Source organism: Haliotis asinina, chromosome 3 (genome assembly GCF_037392515.1).
Source record: "Haliotis asinina isolate JCU_RB_2024 chromosome 3, JCU_Hal_asi_v2, whole genome shotgun sequence".
NCBI classification, from domain to species: domain Eukaryota; kingdom Metazoa; phylum Mollusca; class Gastropoda; order Lepetellida; family Haliotidae; genus Haliotis; species Haliotis asinina.
In genome coordinates, this window is record NC_090282.1 from 3,552,604 (window position 1) to 3,569,739 (window position 17,136).

The 17,136-nt window shown below is 42.0% G+C and overlaps 1 long non-coding RNA gene across 1 annotated transcript; it reads right to left on the bottom strand.

The window, feature by feature from the left end:
- Positions 1-81: 81 nt before the first annotated feature.
- LOC137279151 (uncharacterized) lies at positions 82-11,758 on the bottom strand. The gene is made up of 3 exons (XR_010956674.1): positions 11,662-11,758; positions 1,684-1,832; positions 82-703 (listed from the first exon to the last, which is right to left on the bottom strand). It is a non-coding gene; the product is annotated as an uncharacterized lncRNA (long non-coding RNA).
- Positions 11,759-17,136: the final 5,378 nt, after the last annotated feature.

Sequence of the window (17,136 nt, forward strand, 5' to 3'; positions counted from 1 at the left end):
TTTAAAGCAGTATACTTAAATAAGACACTGTATACGTATGTATGTACTTCAGGATGAAGTGGGACAAATCAGAGAAAACAATTCACAACAGCTGCATTTATTAAGTATCTAAAGATGTATACATATTTTTACATTTGAACACATGGTTCCTGTTTGGGTTGATGGGATCTTCTACTACAAAGCACATGGACAATGACAGCACATACAGAAACACGACGCATGGACAATAAGTTAAACACAGATTACAGTAAACATTTACACTTGAGGAATGACGCCTATATCTATCGCCTGTCGATGTCGTCAAGTAAAGGCACGTGTGCGATCATACGCTAAAACATCAACATGACAGGATATATCGTGATCACAAGGAATGGCTGAATGATCTTCAGGATGGAGATGGATGATATTCCTCTGAGGTCTGAGTTCAAGGTCGGATCAGGTCACGTGACGTCTCTGACATCTTTGGATGTCTTCCTATGACACCATAACTGTTCCGAAATTGTCACTCCCCTCGATGAGCAAGGACATCAGTACGATATGTTTCACATTGGAAGCGATGACGTAGCTGCTGAGATAGTTTACTGTACCATCACCATGACAACGAAGACTACGACAAAGCTGAGCATGTGTAAACACGCCTGGGTGGTGGAGCTCGGCGTTGTCTCGGCAACCGTCTCAGCCGTCGATTCCGGTTCGGGTTCGGCTGCAATAACAACAATAAATATCAGTTACCGATTGGTGAGATCCTGAAGGAATCACCGGGAACAGTCTCGTATAACCGGCACATGCGGACTCATTGCATCCATGCCTAGATGCTACAACAAATTATTCCATAATGATGAGTGCAGAGCATTATTCGCCGCTTACGGCATAACATAAGATGCCTTTTTATAAGTTGGTTCTTGTATTCATTTCATACTGTGACATACTCACACTGACGTACAAAAACGTATCACAAAGAAGTCGGTGCTATCATCAACTGAATTCACTCATTCAATAGCAAACTTCTGATTGATGCACGAAGGCAATGAAGCATCCGTATAATATCGATTCGCCACAGCTCTTTCCGTACAAAGAAACGGCAGTGCATGATAAAGTGGATATGAATTGGTTAGTAATACATTTTCAAATGACTGTCGGTACCGTGATGCATGTACCACACAGATGGAAACTTCTCTGCGTTAAACCTACTTCTAAAAGTTCTTCAAACTGGCGTCAAAAGCACAATACCCTGAAGCAAATTAGAAGCTGTGTTGACTTTGACTTGCTTCGTCTCCGTATCAACCATTTGAATAGGAGAAACAAAACAGAATGGGTTGTAAAGTGCGAGAGAGAGGGAACTTCATTGAGCAGTATCACACAGACACCTCAACATTCACGTTCATGCGAGTGGAAAGCTTGCGAAACCATCAGCCATGAGTATGGTGTTGACCAAGAGACAACCACATGTGGAAGGACAGAAACACCTGAAACGCCCAAGCAACGCCACGGGTCTAGAAGGGGTAGTTGAACTAAATGCAACTCTTTTGCATTGCTTCAGTAAGAAACGACCTATTACATATACACAATTTCAGATGCTTGGCCATTAAAATGCTATCAGCGCGCCTGACTAAGAGAATGTTAAAATTTTGACATGGATTGAGTGCCACCTTGTACTGACAGAGACGTGCAGTGTCCACTTACTGGCATTGTTTGCTGCTTCTGGTTCGGCAGTGGAGGAGGCTTCCGGTTGTACCTCCTCCTGCGCGCGCACCAAGTAGGCCCCTCCTACAATCATGAGGAACAGGGCTAACAACCACGGTCGCATCATCAAGCTTGTCAGTCACTCACACCTAGAAAACAGTAAAACATGAACAATACAATAAGCATTGTTAGGAAGGTAGGTGAGCATGTAGGGTTTACCAAACGTTATAAAATATAACAGCTCCAATGCGATGCTGGTCTCTTTGACCAGCACGAGGAATATTACACTAACGTATTTCTGATCCTAGAACGGCAAAGGGAAGCAACCGTGAAAACAGTCATAGCATATTTCTGTACTGGACCGACAGCGCCTATACTTATGAACATTATACATACAGCCTGTGGATATGGAAATGCCCCCAACACATCTGACAACATTTACCTACAGCAGGAGTATGTACTAAGGCAAGATCTGGACCAGACAGTGCGCCCACTATGATGCCTTGACACTACTGGCAATTCGTGTACTACATATAGCGCTTATATTTGAACTAGTGGTGACCCATGACCCATTAGGAATTGGTCTCATATCACAACGTGTTTATACATCATATTAGAGTTGATTGAACGTCGCTTTCTGGGGCGCGTACCAATGTATGTATTCATACATATATCATGTGTTTAAACGTATAAATAAAGTAAGAACCATACCAAGCATGTTTGATCCGACCCCCACGAGATGATTGATGTCTGGTGGATGACCTTGGGATGCTCCCCTCCCCACTCCCACATGTGGGTAGTACACGAATGTTATTGATGGCCGAGGTGTTAATGACTTAATTTATCAGTTTATGTGTCCACATCGAGCGATGATGAATGTATGCACAAATGCGTTTTGACAGTAGACATTTTGTAATTACTAAGGTCGTATACACATGTACGGTTAAACAGTAATGAGTCGCACAACTGTGACACAAGATGAATGTTCATCTACATGATTGGCAGAAGTTTGGTTTCCTGGCTCCAAATATGTCTATCACAGAGGAACTGTCTAATGTACTCTGAAATATGTTGAGGGGTGAAAATGAAATCCACAGCCCACAATGCCTATATACGACGTCTACATGTGCGACACACAGGCCGTCACTCGCTAGAGATATGTTCGTATCACAGAAGGAACTCCAAAAGACGGAGATCTGTGACTGTTCCGTGTATTAATCAGAGTCAGCACGAGGTTAACATGAATGCTCATTGGGAATAACTGAAAATACCTTCACCTTCATTCAAGCTGTTATATGTAATATATCTATGTGAGATTCCCAGCCATCTATTAATAACACGCTGTTGATCCCTGGTACAGGAGTGAAGTATTAGTGTAGAGCTGGATCCCCAACTGAAATTGTCGAGCTGACTGCCGACTGTGTTAACGTTATAAGCAGACTCGACACCTTCTGTTGGTCTCGGGGCTGGCTGCTAGCTTGAATGATCCGAATTCTCCACGTTGCTCGCGGTATCGTACCTCTTCCGCATTCTTTACGAAACCCGATCGGGGTTTGTCTGCACGCCTGTGTCGGTACTTACAAGCAAACTGGTACAAGGCAGCGTAAACATCTCAGCCAGGAATGTGCAAAGTTAGATAATTTAAGTTAATTTTCTTGAGCACGCCTGTACATCAAGGAGATGCATTATATGATGTACAATCACCGCTGAATGGTTGTCAGGTACAGAGTATATAAACCGTCAGAATTACCACTGAATTACAGTAAGAGACCATGTACAATCACAGATGAATTAGTCAGATACCCTGTACAATCACCACTGAATTACAGTCAGAGACCCTGTACAATCACCGTCAGAATTACAGTCAGAGATCATGTACAATCACCGCTGACCTACTGTGTGATACCCTGTACAATCACCGTCAGAATTACAGTCAGACACCCTGTACAATCACCACTGAATTACAGTCAGAGATCCTGTACAATCATCGCCGAATTCCAGTCAGAAACCCTGTACAATCACCACTGAAATACAGTCACAGACTCTGTACAATCACCACTGAATTACAGTCACAGGCTCTGTACAATCACCACTGAATTGCAGTCAGATACCCTGTACAATCACCGCTGACTTACAGCCAGGCACCCTGTACAATCACCGGTCAATTACAGTAAGAGATCCTGTATAATCACCACTGAATTACAATCAGAGACCCTGTACAATCATCGCCGAATTACAGTCAGAGATCCTGTACAATCACTGCTGAATTACAGTCAGAGACCCTGTACAATCACCGCTGAATTACAGTCACAGACCCTGTACAATCACCGCTGAATTGCAGTCAGATATCCTGTACAATCACCGCTGAATTGCAGTCAGATATCCTGTACAATCATCGCCGAATTACAGTCAGAAACCGTGTACAATCACCGCTGAATTACAGTCGGAAACCCTGTACAATCACCACTGAATTACAGTCACAGACCCTGTACAATCACCTCTGAATTGCAGTCAGACACCCTGTACAATTACCGCTGACCTACTGTCAGATACCGTGTACAATCACCGCTGACCTACTGTCAGATACCGTGTACAATCACCGCTGAATAACTGTCAGATATCGTATGGTACCAGCATGGCAGTCCTGACTAACATGAAGCACTATCACCACCATTATTATCTTATGAGAGTATGCAATGGTCATCTCTGATCAGAGAAACAGAACACCTTAAAGAGTATGATCTCTCCACGGGGAGTGAGATGTTAATTACTGTCTGTTGAGGCATAAGGGGCCTACTGAAAGCATAGACTCTCCTTAACAAAGGCAATATCATTCGTGTATGAAACACACATCTCCTCTAAATAAATGTGTCAGATTACAGATGAGCCAGCAAGTTCTTCTCCTGCTGTGATGTGATTGGTTTAATCTGCTAGTGAGAGATGAGGACAGATGTACACTTCCCTAGCACAACGACCTGGGCTGTCAACCGGGCCGTTTTAGTGCACAATTTGGCAAGTCGGAAACATTTCTTTTTGCTCGGATCCAAGAATGATCATAACATCGTGAATGCAATTTATTTCCCGCACATGTCGTTTGTCTTATCGGCCCACAAACTTCCTATATGTGTGGTTGTTAGACGCACAGCGGCCAAGTGCACGGTGGAGACAAGCGGTAGCTAGGGTGTTTTCAGTGGGCTAATCCATAGCACAGGCAAGCGGTCGATGGTATTTGTCCAGTGGGCTAGTGCTTGGCAAAGACTAGCAGCAGCCTGGTGCTTCTTTACATCGGACACACCTTGCTCGCAGTGCCCATTGTTTAGGTGACGTGGTCATGCTGTAGAAATGGTATTAACCTACAAAATACTAGTATGTAGTCGGAAGACAGTCCAACCTATTTCTGTTGCTGTTGAGCACTTTTACTTTTCCATGCTTCTATGGTATTGCCAGTGGTAAAAGGGATACACAAAGCAGAGGTCGTAAGAAAAATGGTTGTGATTTTTTAGGACAAATTTTGCCAAACTTTTGGACTTGTTGAACAATTTGAGTCATCAATAAAATATTTCTGTCAAGTTTACATTTATGTTGATGTGAGTAGTATATCACGTCACCCTACAAAGTATGATTCTTGGAGCCACATAATTATTGGAAAAGGACAAAGAGCGCATCCCAGTTGGCCGCCGGGTTTATGTCAATAATTCTGTGGTCTGTGTTCACTGCGCCCACTGCTGCAGCTTTGTTTTATATGTCCAAACATTGGTAATCCCTTCGCACACCCATCCGGTGTAAACAATACAAGCTTGTTTCGTAGATTTTCCCACAAACAGTGTTGCAGACTCTACAAACTTAGTCCACGGAGAACTCGTGGTCCTCCCTAACGCTGTGTTAGTGACTACCTGGAACACATACGATATAAAATTTCCCATTGTACACCTACACCAAATGCAACATGAAACGTTAATTATATGTAATTTAAGATAATCATAATTCTGGGGGTGCCACTGCCAAAACGGAGATAAAATCGCATCTGTCATCTCATGACATTAGTTGGTGTTTGTATGTACTACGATCCGTATACAAAGTGAGTGAGTGTAGTTTTGGGCCGCTTTTAGCAATGTTCCAGCAATATCAATGTGGGAGACACCAGAAACGGGACTCACACACTGAACCCATGTGGAGAATCGAATCCGGGTTTTCGGCATGACAAACGAACGCTTTAACCACTTGGCTACCGCTACCCGTAGTCAAGGCATTTCATTCATATTCTCCCCCGACAGACCTATCAAAACAGGTTATATTTGGTTGAACATCGTTTGATGTCATATACACATATTTGTGCCGAGATACCAATCAGTGGAAACAATTAGCGGCTTTCAGGCGCTTAGATCAAACGCCCCGGTATACAAAGACATGAACCATAACATAGACAACAAACAGTATCAACAACATCACCAACATCAACCCCTTATATCTGAGGATACCAGACACATGGAAAGGGGACTCCAACAGAAGCCTCCTTTGTATCAAAAGGACACCCTGTTTGCACGAAACACGTGCACTCCCCAGCCATTTGTAACATTTTAAGATTTACATTGAGGCAAGTGTAACCAAGTGTTGCCACATGCACCATGTTTATTTTTAAAGGACGAATGTGATGTTCTCGACAATTACGTTTTTCGTGGCGCATCATTACAGTAAATAGTTCCCTCAGACGAAGTAACTCCAGATGGTGTGTTAATCTTAAAGGAATTGGAATTCGAATACACTATCTTTGAAAGCTAAATTGTTTAAAGATTTTATATTCCAACAATTTTCCTTGTACAAATTACATTTTGTTGCTCAGCGATACACACAGACAGTGAAGACACGAAGAAATTAAGGGTGGTTTAAGTCTTGAGGGGAGAAAGAAGCCAGTAATACACCGCATGTACGAGTCACTTATAACATATCTACCATCTTCTTCCCTCCAACATTAGGACTACAATAACATCGAAAAAGGATATGAAGACATAAAACTGACTACTCCTCTCCGACTGTCACGGAGATGCATCCGCCATGCAGTGGGCGGTGTTACTGTCTACTGGACTTTGTAACTCTCGTTTAGTCTCGTCTGTATCCAGACGGCGCAGATTGTCACGGATATAGGTTCGAGTAGGTTCACTTTTTGTTTTGTTCAGTTGTTTTTGACGTGGGAAGTGACGGGGCGGGGAAAGGAAGAGTTATAATTGATCGTATATGTCCAACTGGAATCACAGACGTTCTTTTCTTGTTTAACATTTTATGTCGGAATGGACCCCTTTTGACGACTCATCATCAAGTTCGTTTTTTCATGGAAAATGTATTTTCATTTTTTAAACAAAGATTTATAATAAGACATGCCCATGTCTACGTTCTATTCTGCTCGTGCCTTGTCCATTACAGATGGTGGAAGCTCTACTCTACTACTGTTTCATGAAGCCAAAGAATGTTATAGATTACCCCCAGATTAGGTTAATATGAGAGAACGGCTCCCTGTCGGCTGTCTAAATCTCTCCATAACGAGCACCTTGTCTCTGAAGTAAGTAATTCGTCACTAACTGCTGTGATGATGGTGACGTCGACGACTACATACTCGAAGACTAACCACAGTCACCCGCAGTACGACCACATCTGATATCAGTTTCTTTTCAGATACATATATCAACCATTCACAGAAGCAGATGCTGACAACAACTCTCCTCACATAATGCAACATCAGAACGTCAGTATGCCACGTGATTACCGTCAAGTCACGTGTTTTCGGACGACAGTGTTTATTTGTGTTAAACAAACTCTCTGAAATGAACATATTTTACAGAAAGCTCATAGCAAATAAAATAAAATGTAATAAAAGAGAGCCCTAATACAGCTGAAACGCTGGAAATCTAGACTTGCCAAATTTTCACTTGTCACATTTTCTAGACGTGCGTTGGCTTTTTCGGATATATTTGCTTTAGGGTCTGAAAGACAGACTATTCATAAAGAGGCGGATTGCGTCACACAGACTAGACACTCAGATAATGACCATCACTTGTGTTTAGGATGCAGCGAGCGTGCGTGTGTGTGTGTGTGAGAGAGAGAGTGAGTGTGTGACAGTTTCTCTGTGGGTGACATGTTGGTGAGCCGGTGAGGACCTACGGGAGTTTCGAAACTGAAGGCCCTGTGCCCTGGTCGTTCCCATTTGTCTCCTTATTGATGGATCCAAGGTCACATGCCGCCAGGAAACCTAATCACCAACCCCCAGCGTTAACACCTTTCCTTCCTTCAAGCTGGTGTTCACATACAAAAATGACTTCAGTCGACTGAAAAACATCAACTCCAAACCATCCGAGTCGTTACAAGCTCATTACCCAAAAGTTAGTGTTACAGGTCAGTGCGTTCAAGGTCAAGCCACGGCGCTGGTTTGTTGAAATCATTACAATATGTTTACATATGTGTGTATTATGAAGCCTGAAAATGGATAGTTTTCAGAGTTCATGTGAGTTATCTTACATGTATCATATAGCTGTAATCTATATGTATTATATTACCCTTTACTGGTCTTATATCACCTTGGACTATTACCATCGTATTCCATCTCTAAGTCTCAGCTGGTATATCAGACTCCACATGATCAAAGACTTCCACGTCTTCACAGCGTGATTAACACGCGGACATCATTGTGATGCGAGTTCAGTCTCCGAAATTAATCCACGAACGTAATACAAATTTTCTCAGCAAATGTTTAATACCTCCATCCTGCTTCTCAGTTTGAAGCAATTAACATCCCACGTGACCCCTAAGTTAATCAACCCCAGCCTTGCCTATTTGATTGACGTAACTCACGGTTGCAACCATCCACATTGCATCATCTGGACGGCGGTCGCCTCACATCGCCCGCAGCGTGACATACATGGTCATTGGTGCCAAGGCGCCTCTGGACTTTGAGGTGCACCAGTAGATATTTCAGGGTAGAAACACGTGCGTTTCTTTATCACTGACAGATACCCTGAAGGAAAAAGAACCAGCCTGCGCTCAACAGTTGCCACATCGAAAACCTGATTGCATGATGGAACCTCACATTTGCTCGCCACATTCAACGTATACATGCCTAAAGTCGGAAGAGGCAAAGATTCGTGTGTATGTATGTGGGGATATGATCAATAGCTGCCATGCTCTACATTTAACCGAGTGCACTAAGCAGGAAATACCATCTCATTAACGCTACATGTGACGGCTGTGGAGAAACCTGTCCGGTACAAGTTTGATATGCTGTAAAATGCTGAGAGGCGGTTGATAGTTGATGTGTAGAGATACGCATAACTGCAGTCACCTGTTGCAGGAGATGTGCTTAGAATGAGGGATTCAGCCTTGTTAAGAAAGTTAAACAGTTTAGAGAATATGCTGTTTGATACTCGACGTCCAAGTCTCATGCATGCCCAGACACTTTCACCTGCTGTCTTTCTCTCAGATCCTAGAGAATATTTCAAGGAGTCCAACTCAAGTCAAAGATGTTTTGACAAGTCTTGCCCCTGCTCTAGGAAATTGTTTTATGATCCTTTACCCCTATGTATAAACGGTCCTTATAACATATATTTCTGTAAAATTCACGTGGTTGGTTCGGGGTAGTTCTTGGATGAAGACATGAGTAGTGACACAAACGGGTAGTTCTATGGGTAGCACGTGGGTGGTTCTTGGGGATATTGTTACGGTTAAGAATTTGCCGTGACAAATGATGTAAGAAACCCCCTGTGAACCAGCAAAACAGAACAACGACAAAAGAGAAACAGTTATGCAGAATGTAACACAGCGGTTAATGTAGATAAAACGTTGGCATCATTTACGATGCTACTCCAGTGATGCGAATGTATATCCCCGTCTCAACATGGCAACTAGCCGTTATATACTTATACATATATTCAGTCATTTTCCGAAAGTTCGGGCACATACGACCATCGCCAACAGTGTAGAAATCTCTAGCAGTCTCCCGGAAGTAACAAACAGAAATTCAAGGGCAGATAATTTCCGAACAACCGGCTACTAAAATCTTAAAAATGCTGACCATCTATCATACGAAATGTGACCCATCATAGTTATTATTCCAAACACTAAACGTTGTGACCCAATAATAAGTATTACTTAATTAATAACAAAATATACAGAAAATACACACTTGTAACAATATCTATTAGTGAAACTGTCTGGTTTACCTGTCACGCTGAGATTCCGCTGAACTGAGGGAAATCCGGTTAATCATGTTCACTATCATGTGTCATTTTGCTGATTCCAGCTCATATAGGGCAGAGATTCTTGTCAACGGAAGTCATGGGATATGTCTCAAGGAAAAGCGCACTTTACACGATTTCGGGGCCAAGGCGAACTTTTGAAAAACAGTGACATTTGAACAAATAAATGGGTAATCTTAGCAATGAACACGTCAGAAAGAAAGATTTGTAGTCAAAGTGTCTATGATTCAATCAGTAACATCGTATCGTTCTGTGAGTGATGGACCTACGACATTACTGGGCTATTCTGGTACTGTTACCAATTCCTGGCTATAATTGTTCAATACCCCGCGTTAATACACGGCACATCTTCGTCACAGGAGACTCATTTCCTTACTATAGCTTTCATTTTGACATATTTATATCATTTAAGAACTTTAAAGCAATTACGAAATAATGAAATGTTAGGTTGCAACAAATATGAACCATATGTGAACCAAAATGTGAACTCTATCGTGTGATACCACAAATTATATTTAGATGCTTGCATGTTTTCTAAGTCAAAATGTCACTGAATGATTTTTTGTATAAACTGTCAGCGCCTGAGATTCTAAGCTTACAAGGCATCAAAACAATGGAAATTGAGCAAATGGATCACTAAATTACACTGACAAGAACTCTCTCTCTCTCTCTCTCTGTCTGTCTGTCTGTCTCTCTCTCTCTCTCTCTCTCTGTGTGTGTTTGTGTAGATATTGATCACGTCAAAGAGAGTGTCCGGACCGAAGGATGTTGTTTCGATCGGAGTTGGACAAGAAAAGATACAAGACAACATTGACCAAATAAACAAACAGCAAAGAAATTCGTGTCGGGCGAGCTAGGGCTTTAAGGAAATTTGTTGTCGATTTGTTTGTACTGCACACAGTGTGCCCTGTTTGGTGGTAGTGGGGATCCTTCAAAGGACTCGAGCGGTTTTCACTGTTGTACATGCACTTGGCGCTGGGTATACGCCAACTGTCTGTGTGCACATTCCACGGGAAGCTCCGCCGGCTTGGACGAGAGTTGACAGTTTTTACTTAACAGACAGCCCCCGTCCCGTTAAGCAACATATCCAGCTTGAAAACCATTGACATGCAGCTACTGTTCTTAAACAAAAAATCCTATTTTTTTTAAGCTGCGTGCAGTTACATTAATTCAACTGAACATTAGAATACTGACTTCAAAGTAAGTAACTGCATCTCAACACTTTTCCAGATTCTAAATAGTATTTAAGAAATCGATAAAATATAACTAAATATGTCCCCGCCCCTACCCAGCAACCCCACCCCGCTCAAATTCAGTGAAGGCCAAACGCGTCTGTTCTTGAAGTACACATAATTCTAATGTTACAAGCATTATCGTATTTCCGACACATCACTATTTCAATATGCGTGTCTTCTCGTGTACACAATCACGACCGTGAACTTTTTTAACAATCTATGCAGATCCGACAATCACCGTGAAGCATGAACGAGTGTAGTGATATTGTGAGATGCCGTTTACTACAACGTAAACAATATGTACATCTTCCATCGGCCTTTCTGCCCGTCGCTCTTTGTTCCGCACGCTTTGGCGGGTGACGCGCGGAACTAGGTGTTAATTACATTCCTGAAGTGTTGCAGCTGCTAAAGGAAATACTCATACATGGGTAAGTGCGCTGACATTTGGAACTTTTGAAATTAAACTTTTGAAAGTTGTTTGATTAGTATCAGTGAGGACTCACCGGTGCTGGTTGCCGTGTTGCTCACTCGAAGTTCACGCGAAGACTCCTCGGCGTTTTCTGACCCAAAATAGTTCCACCGTCGATATCACGTGACTCTAGTAAGACGTAGCCGACGAACTTCCGGAACTGATGTAGTTGATAATGGGTTCTAAATTTAACCTGGTTAAAACTACAACTGCCAGCTGCAGTCAGCCGCTTGAATCATCGCTCGGAAGTTCCTCTCAACACTTGGCTTCATTGATCACACGATCCTTGTGACTCAGTCCACCAGGGTGCTCAAACATAGGTAGTCAGGTGACACATCAATTACACATCACATGAAAAAACAAAAGACAAAACAACCTTAGGTGTCAGCCTAGACGCTTAATAATTCCCTGGGGTAATTTAGTCACGGTGGTTCTCATCAGCAATAATGAAAAAAAGAAAATCGTACATTTGGGGACATCGATTTTGGCATTCCTCAAATTGTCATGCACGACAGAACGACAAATATAGGTAGGCCATTTTATGCTCATAGAAACGGATAAGGGATAGAGAACACATGAAAGTACAAGTGTCTCATTGTTTATGTCCAGAATTTCACCCACAGTGCAATGTATGCCTTGTGAAGGAGCCTGGAAAAGACTAAAGGGCCGCTTGTACTTCCATGTGATCCCATATCCATTTCTATAAGTACATGTACAAAGTGTGCATTAGAGACGACAGAGGACTAGATAAAGACTTGCACAAAAAAATATGAACCAATGTCAATTAGTTCATATAAATAATTTCTTGATTATTTCCATGCTGCTTGGTACAGTGATAGACCTTCTATATAGCCAGGACCTTAGTATTCAGCTTAGTCCTAGAGCGGTGCTATCCACTGTTCTATTCAAGAAGTGCCAGAACACAATGTGAATGGAAACACACGTTAACCTTATAACGCCATGCAGAATGCACATTAAACATAGTACACGGTGTGAAGTAACCAATAATCCCTGCACCACGTGCAACATAATTCATTATAACCCTAGCACACGATGTGAGGGAAATAACCCGTTAACCATACACCATGTGCAACATAATTCATTATAACCCTAGCACACGATGTGAGGGAAATAATCCGTTAACCATACACCATGTGCAACATAATTCATTATAACCCTAGCACACGATGTGAGGGAAATAACCCGTTAACCATACACCATGTGCAACATAATGTAGAAATAACCATTTCAAGTCTCTGCGTGGCCGAAATTCGACCCGCTAAAAGAGAACATGCTCACTGTAGATTATATTTTGTCTGCTGTATAAGGTAGGAAGGGTGTACATATCTCTTGTACAGAGCGTCACTAATGATACAGGACGGGTAGAGAGTTGCCCTGCTTGAGTGTACAGACTTTGGTACAGTCGGAAACTGAAACACCCTCCAATGGAAAAATGAAAGTCGTATTATACCATCTTCAGTTAAGAGTCAAAACCTTTAAGCATTAAACTATAATTATGAAAAGTGAAAAAGTGGGATTCTAGTGGGTGTCACAAATTCAGGATATAGCCCCGCAAAATAGCTTCTTTCATTTTTACATTAAGTACTGTTATCCTTGATTGCGATGTTACAGATATTACTCTATATAGCTGTTGTCTATGTTATGTTCCTGTTTATAACTGTTGTCCGTGTTATATTACTGTATGTACCTGTTGTCTGTGTCATATTACTGTTTATATCTGTTGTCTATCCTTTAGGCACATCATGTTAGATAATATTCAAAATAACATCTCTCACATACACCTAAGTGCCTTTTCAACGGGGCGGTGACAAACGGGAGTCTAGTGGCTCAAGTACTTCAAGCGTTCATTCGTCACGCCGAAGACAAGGGTTCGATTCCCCACACGGTTACAATGTGTGAAGCCCATTTCTGGTGTCCCCCGCCATGATATTGCTCAACTATCCCCACTCACTCTAAGAACTCAACATAACAACAACTACTGTACCTTGTAATGCAGGTACTATGTATTGTACACATCTACTGTCTATTCGACTTGCTTGATAACGATGTTTCAGGCCGACATCGCAACGTCGGTCCCACAGTTACAGGGAAGTTGTTGATCCATTTATCCAGTACACACACACACACACACACACACACGCGCGCGCGCGCACGCACGCACACACACACACACACACACACACACACTGTCCCCTCCCTCTGAATTACGTAACATCTGCACAAGTGAGGATGAAACTGTCTGCTGCATTGTGGTGCGTAGACGTCCACTTTTGGTCTGTTGACGGTGACCCCCAGTCTGTCTGAGGTGACCCCCAGTCTGTCTGCAGCGCTGAAGTCTTATAACAGTGATACGGTGGCATCGATGGTGTTGGCAGCAACATTACACGTCGACCCTCATCTGCAACATCACAATGACTCTTTCCCTCCCTTCAGCTGTTAATCGTAGCATATTTCTTGTGTATCATATCATGCATTCTAGGCTCTCTTTATGCCCTACTGAATCATTCTACACGTGAAATGGATGCAATTATTGCTTGAATATTGCTGCGTTTTGGCGAGTGATATTGCAATGTGTAAATGAAAAAAAAATCTACTTTGCAAGCAAAAATGTGAACAAAGATATGTTTATGTGTTTCTAAACACTTTTTCGCAACATTGAAGACTCCTTGTACTTGTTTTCATTAATGCAAATCAACAGAGATGTTTGAGGGACTAAAATCATAGGACTGATTCTTTTACAATTTTACACACTCGATAACTGGTGTTTCTTGTTTTCATACTTGCAAAATGGTGACTTTAAATAGTTTATCTTTGTCTCAAGCAGAATTTCATTTTAACCTTTCTTTTGGACATATCAATCAATGTTATTGGTTCATTTCGGCATGGGCGAAAATAGGACAATTTAATTCATCTGAAAAAGATGCATTTCACCCCAGTACGTATGCATTTGAGGCAAGCTGTGTTATTAATCATTCTTGTAAACTAATACCTTATACCATAACACAGATCGTTTTTAAGTAATTCATAAGGGCACGAGAGCAAAGTTGTTTACTGTATGTCCAAGGAGCAAGCCAGTAACCATAAATTGATATCTGGTTGATTGGTTTTCACTGAAATCCGTACCTGCCGCCATAGAGCCCACAATAACTGCCATAGTCGCCATCTCGGCTGCACCTCTACAACACACAAAAAACATTGCCTGGGAGCACGTCATAAAAGGAAAGTCGGGCTTGTGAGCTCGAATTTCCAAAATTGTTTAAAAAACTCAATTTCAATTGCTAGCACATGGAGCGTGTGTTTAGAGGGCAGTTTGCACCCACTGGCGGACTGGCAAGAAGCATATCTGGCTCGGGATCTTTTTGTCTGCATTATGGAATTATTAGCTATTTTAACACCCTGTCAGCCACAAAGGAAGGTTTTACTATTTATTTTGAAAATAAACTCGCGCAGTGTTGAGTCTCTAAAGTCCAATAAAATTGAGTATACTGAATATTGTACACAGTCTCTTTGACGTTGACACCGTGAGATTTGGCGAGTGAAAACATTCATTGTGTAAATCTGTAAAAAATCTCTTTTTGCGATATTGTTATAGGCTGACAGAATATAGACGTACTTACGCAGGTATACCACACATATAAGAATGTTATGTAAGGTGAAGCGAGGCATGGATTTAACGCCGTGTTCGACATCGTTTCCCTTACAAAGACACATGCATGGCCACGTGGGTGTACACTTATACTACTCAAGACTAATGGTGGCATATATTTGTAGACCAGAGAGATATCATATGTAAGGTAAATAACAGTATTGCAGTTACATAGCACATGAGCTTTCAACCAGCATATTCACAGATATCTGTCATATAGTGTTGTATGCTGTAGAGGCTGATCTATACCCGTTTTCACCAGGTAAACAAGGAAATAACATCTGACACACCACATCACACTGTTGGTCACACACATCTAGTGTTGTATGCTGTAGAGGCTGATCTATTCCCGTTATCACCAGGTAAACAAGGAAATAACATCTGACACACCACATCACACATCACACTGCTGGTCACACACATATAGTGTTGTATACTGTAGAGGCTGATCTATTCCCGTTATCACCAGGTAAACACAAGGAAACAACATCTGACACACCACATCACACATCACACTGCTGGTCACACACATATAGTGTTGTATACTGTAGAGGCTGATCTATTCCCGTCATCACCAGGTAAACAAGGAAATAACATCTGAAACACCACATCACACTGTTGGTCACACACATCTAGTGTTGTGTACTGTAGAGGCTGATCTATACCCGTTATCACCAGGTAAACACAAGGAAATAACATCTGACACACCACATCACACTGTTGGTCACACACATATAGTGTTGTATACTGTAGAGGCTGATCTATTCCCGTCATCACCAGGTAAACACAAGGAAACAACATCTGACACACCACATCACACATCACACTGCTGGTCACACACATATAGTGTTGTATACTGTAGAGGCTGATCTATACCCGTCATCACCAGGTAAACAAGGAAATAACATCTGACACACCACATCACACATCACACTGCTGGTCACACACATAGTGTTGTATACTGTAGAGGCTGATCTATACCCGTCATCACCAGCTAAACAAGGAAATAACATCTGACACACCACATCACACATCACACTGCTGGTCACACACATATAGTGTTGTGTACTGTAGAGGCTGATCTATACCCGTCATCACCAGGTAAACAAGGAAATAACATCTGACACACCACATCACACATCACACTGTTGGTCACACACATAGTGTTGTATACTGTAGAGGCTGATCTATACCCGTCATCACCAGGTAAACAAGGAAATAACATCTGACACACCACATCACACATCACACTGCTGGTCACACACATATTGTGTTGTATACTGTAGAGGCTGATCTATTCCCGTTATCACCAGGTAAACACAAGGAAAAAACATCTGACACACCACATCACACATAACACTGTTGGTCACACACATATAGTGTTGTATACTGTAGAGGCTGATCTATACCCGTTATCACCAGGTAAACACAAGGAAATAACATCTGACACACCACATCACACATCACACTGCTGGTCACACACAAATAGTGTTGTATACTGTAGAGGCTGATCTATTCCCGTCATCACCAAGTAAACAAGGAAATAACATCTGACACACTACATCACACATCACACTGCTGGTCACACACATATAGTGTTGTATACTGTAGAGGCTGATCTATTCCCGTCATCACCAGGTAAACAAGGAAATAACATCTGACACACCACATCACACATCACACTGCTGGTCACACACATCTAGTGTTGTATACTGTAGAGGCTGATCTATTCCCGTTATCACCAGGTAAACACAAGGAAATAACATCTGACACACCACATCACACATCACACTGCTGGTCACACACATAGTGTTGTATACTGTAGAGGCTGATCTATTCCCG